This window comes from Dama dama, chromosome 7 (genome assembly GCF_033118175.1).
Source record: "Dama dama isolate Ldn47 chromosome 7, ASM3311817v1, whole genome shotgun sequence".
NCBI lineage: Eukaryota > Metazoa > Chordata > Mammalia > Artiodactyla > Cervidae > Dama > Dama dama.
In genome coordinates, this window is record NC_083687.1 from 32,449,523 (window position 1) to 32,455,073 (window position 5,551).

Here is a 5,551-nt window from a genome sequence, read left to right on the forward strand (position 1 = left end):
GCCCATGGGAGGAGAGGAGATCTGGAGCCAGTATGTCATGAGTGAACAGGAACCTTCTACCCTTCTGAACAGCTTCCTCTCTCCTTTCCTCTCTCTTTGCCATTCTTGTTGCTCTGTGTCTCTGTCTGTCCCTCTTTTTCTCATTCTCTAGTTCTTGTTCTATTCAAGTCTTTTTTCTTTTTAGACTTTTTGTTTTGAAACAATTACAGATTGGTGGGAAAGTCCAAAGTTAGTAGAGAGAGGTCTTGGATACATTTGATCTATTTTCTCCCAGTGATTTTTTAAATATAACTATTCTGTGCTGTGCTTCGTTGCTCAGTCATGTCTGACTCTTTGCAACCCCATGGACTGTAGCCTGGCAGGCACCTCTGTCCATGGGGATTCTCCAGGCAAGAATACTGGAGTGGTTGCCATGCCCTCCTCCAGGGAATCTTCCCAACCCAGTGACCAAACTGAGGTCTCGGGCACTTCATGCAGATGGTTTACCATCTGTGCCGCCAGGGAAGCCCAAAATTACTGGAGTGGGTATCCCTTCTCCAGGGGATCTTCCCGACTCAGGAATCAACCCGAGTCTCCGGTTTGCAGGAGGATTCTTTACCAGCTGAGCTACCAGGGAAGCCCATTATACAACTCTAATGCAATATAAAAACTGGGAAACTGACATATGTATGTTGTGTGTGTTTAGGTCTATGTAAATTTTTCCCCATGTAGATTCCTGAGGCTACCATCACAATCAAGATATGGATTTATCCCATCACCACACACATCTCCTTTGTGATATCCCTTTATGGACAAGCTCGTCCCTCCCTTCCCCTGAAAGTGAAGGTCATTCAGTTGCATCTGATTCTTTAGACCCTCTGCACTATACAGTCCATGGAATTCTCTAGGCTGGAATACTGGAGTGGGTAGCCTTTCCCTTCTCCACGGGATCTTCCCAAAACAGGAATCATTTGCGTGAAATATTTTTTTTTCCAGCCCTTCACTTTTAGTCTGTACCTGTCCCTTGTTTTGAGGTTGGTCTCTTGTAGACAGCATATATAGGGGTCTTGTTTTGTATCCATTCAGCCAGTCTTTGTCTTTTGGTTGGGGCATTCAACCCATTTACATTTAAGGTAATTATTGATAGGTATGGTTCCGTTGCCATTTACTTTGTTGTTTTGGGTTCACGTTTATACAACCTTTCTGCATTTCCTGTCTAGAGAAGATCCTTTAGCATTTGTTGAAGAGCTGGTTTGGTGGTGCTGAATTCTCTCAGCTTTTGCTTGTCTGTAAAGTTTTTGAATTCTCCTTCATATCTGAATAAGATCCTTGCTGGGTACAGTAATCTAGGTTGTAGGTTATTCTCTTTCATTCCTTTAAGTATGTCCTGCCATTCCCTTCTGGCCTGAAGGGTTTCTATTGATAGATCAGCTGTTATCCTTATGGGAACCCCTTTGTGTGTTATTTGTTGTTTCTCCCATGCTGCTTTTAATATTTGTTCTTTGTGTTTGATCTTTGTTAATTTGATTAATATGTGTCTTGGGGTGTTTTGCCTTGGGTTTATCCTGTTTGGGACTCTCTGGGTTTCTTGGACTTGGGTGGCTATTTCCTTCCCCATTTTAGGGAAGTTTTCAGCTATTATCTCCTCGAGTATTTTCTCATGGCCTTTCTTTTTGTCTTCTTCTTCTGGGACTCCTATGATTCGAATGTTGGGGTGTTTCACATTGTCCCAGAGGTCCCTGAGGTTGTCCTCATTTCTTTTGATCCTTTTTTCTTTTTTCCTCTCTGCTTCATTTATTTCCACCAGTTTATCTTCTACCTCACTTATCCTACCTTCTGTCTCTGTTATTCTACTCTTGGTTCCTTCCAGAGTGCTTCTGATATCATTCATTGCATTATTCATTTTTAATTGACTCTTTTTTATTTCTTCTAGGTCTTTATTAAACATTTCTTGCATCTTTTCAATCTTTGTCTCCAGGCTATTTATCTGTAACTCCATTTTGTTTTCAAGATTTTGGATCATTTTTATTATCATTATTCTAAATTCTTTTTCAGGTAGATTCCCTATCTCCTCCTCTTTTGTTTGACTTGGTGGGCATTTTTCATGTTCCTTTACCGGTTGGGTATTTCTCTGCCTTTTCATCTTGTTTAGATTGCTGTGTCTGGAGTGGGCTTTCTGTATTCTGGTGGTCTGTCGTTTCTTTTTGTTGTGGAGGTTTCACCCAGTGGGTGGGGTTGGACGATTGGCTTGTCAAGGTTTCCTGGTTAGGGAAGCTTTCCTTGGTGTTCTGGTGCATGGAACTGGATTTCTTCTCTCTGGAGTGCAATGGAGTGTCCAGTTATGAGTTTTGAGATGGGTCTATGTGTTAGGTGTGACTTTGGGCAGCCTGTATGTTGATGCTCAGGGCTATGTTCCTGTGTTGCTGGAGAATTTGCGTGGTATGTTTTGCTCTGGAACTTATTGGCTCTTGGGTGGTGATTGGTTTCAGTGTAGGTATGGAGGCTTTTGGATGATCTCTTATTACTTAATGTTCCCTGTAGTCAGGAGTTTTCTGGTGTTCTCAGGTTTTGGGCTTAAGTCTCCTGCCTCTGGATTTCAGTCTTATTCTTCCAGTAGTCTCAATACTTCTCCAACTATACAGCACTGATAATAAAACTTCTAGGTTAATGGTGAAAAGATTCTCCACCGTGAGGGACACGCAGAGAGGTTCACAGAGTTACACGAAGAAGAGGAGAGGGAGGAGGGAGATAGAGATGAGCAGGAGGAGAAAAAGGGGGACTCAAGAGGAGAGAGACAGATCTACGCAGTTCTCCGTTCCCAAAGTGTTCTCTGTAGCCCAGACCCCCACAGAGATTCACAGAATTGGATTGGGAAGAGAAGAGGGAGGGAGGAAATAGAGGTGATCTGAGGGAGAAAACGGAGAGTCAAAAGTGGGAGCAAGTAATCAACACACTCCTGAGTAAAAATGGGAACTGAATATTGTATTCTTAAGTGTCCAAAATTGATATCAAATACTGAAAAACAAAGATGAAAAATCTAGAGTAGAGGTTAGACTCTTAAAAATACAATGTTAAAAACAAAAACAAAAACACAAAAAATTTAAAAAATATATATGAAGTTTGGTTTAAAAATAGGGCCTCTTTTTTGTGTGCAAGGTTATAGTGAAATGAAAATGAAAATTAAGGAGTAATAGAGGAGCAATAGAGCACTTTAAAAGAAACTAAGAGAAAAAATAAAAAAAGAAAAAAAATTTTTTTCTAATTAAAAAAATAGTAAAAGTATATGAAAATGAAAATGAAAGTTAAGGAGTAATGGAGGAGTAATAGGTAATTTAAAAAGAAATAAAAGAGAAAAAATAAAAAAAAGAAAAGAAAAAAATTGTTTTTCTTTAATTAAAAAAAAAGATAAAGTAAAAATATATCTAGGAATTTCTCTGGAGCTGTTGCGGTCAGTGCGGGTTCGGTTCACTTTCAGATAGCTCCTCGTTCCAGCTTACACTTCTCGATGTCTATAGGCCCCTTCCGGCGTAGTCAGTGTTACCTACCGGGATTTTAATCTGTTGCACCAGTCCCTTCTGAAGCGGTTCCCTTTGTTCATTTGGCTTCTGTTTTCTGGTCTCTTCAGTGTCTAATTTCCGCCCTGACACAGGCGGGCAGAGGTGGTCTCATGTTCAGGTTAGCTTGTTCAGTCATGCTGTGGGGAGGGAGGGGCGCTGCAGTCAAATGTCACTGGCGTGTGTGGGGAGCACTCGGTTTCTGGCCACACTGGGTTTGCCCCCGCTCACGGCCAACCCAGGAATCAAACCAGGGTCCTCTGCATTGCAGGTGGATTCTTCACCAACTGAGCTATCAGGGAAGCAGCCCCTCCTCTGAAGCCTCTGGAAAACCATCCCTAACTCCTGGGCAGTACTAATTTGGTCTCTGTCTCTATTATTTTGTTATTTCACTGGTGTTATGTAGGAGGGATCATATTTAACCTATTAACACAGACTTATTTTCATTCAACATAACACCCTTGAGACTCATCCAAGATGATATGTGTATTCTTTTTTATTGCCAGGTAGTATTCCACAGTATGGATGTACCCATATTTGTTTAGAATATTTTAGTTGTTTTCAATTTTTGCTGTTACAGATAAAGCTGCTATGAATAATTGTGCACAGGTTTTCGTGTGGAATAAATTTTTGTTTCCCTGCCATAAATGCCCACGAGCATGATTACTGGGCTGTATGGCAAGTGGATATTCGGTTTTTAAATAGCCAAGCTCTTTTATCAAGTAGCTTCATTATTTTGTATTCTCATTAGTAATGTATGAGTGACTCAACTTTGCCACAATCTCACCAACATTAGGTATTGTTCCTATATTTTTCATTTTTGTTGTTCTAGTTTTAGTGTGCATTATGCTGATAGTTAGTGATGATAAACATGTTTTCATGTTTCATAAGAACATCTTTACCATCTGTATATTTACGTTGGTGAGTTATCTGCTCAAATGTTTTTTAATTGAGTTATTTTTTTTATTGTAGAGTTTTGAGAGTTCTTTGTATATTCTAGTAATGAGTGTTTTCTATGAGAAGCAGTTTGAAAATATTTTCTTCCAGTTTGTAGCTTATCTTATTATCCTCTTAACAGGATTTTAATGATTTTATTTTGATGAATTGTCTTTTGTAGATTTTGAAAAAATAGACCATGCTTTGTTGTATTATATTCCAATATAAACCAAGAATTTTGAAAATAGCATAGGAAGAAAAGCATGTAATTTCAAGTAAGCATTCCTAGATAATGTCAAATTATTAGCCAGTGGTATTTTACAAATTAATATTTGCAGCAACAAGATTGAACTGGGAAGAAGTGTTAATAACAGGCCTCTGATTCTCTCCATCTCTGGACACCCTGTGACATATTGGTCTTTCCTCGGCCTCCTTATAAATATTATGTTGGGATTTAACTAGTGGAGAGATTACTGAGAAATTCTAATTAAGACTATTTTAAGGAAGAGATAGTTTCTCTCTATGGATAGAATGTTATAAAAAAAAAAAAGAACTTATGCTTATATGGGCAATGGCTGGCTATAAAATGTAAGTTAATTATTGAAGTTCTCTGTGCTTTTCTGACTAATAACATATAAAAATGAAAATGTTTCAAACTTAAATAGCTTTCTCTGAGATAGCTTATACTACTAGCAGTGGTCTATTACACTGAAAGAAAATGTATTCTAGTGGGGAAAAGAGATTTTATACTTTTTGAAGCTGCATTTGATGGTTAGGCTTCCATAGACAGATGTTAAGTATTCCTGCCTTTTCCTTGTATAGTCAAGTGTGTAAGTTGTTTTGAAACTGATTGATCTTCAAACTTCAATACACACAATACCCTTCAAGTTTCTTTCAATTTACTTTAGCAATTATAGCTATCTTGATTAACTCAATCATGTCCATTGTAAATGGAAAGACAAGTTGAGCTGTAGGAAACCATGGAAGTTCCATTTAAAAAGTCAATAGTTTTTATGTTTGTTTAAGTAAATTATTGCAACTCTCGATAGCAATTGAACAATGTCATAGAGGACTTGATATTT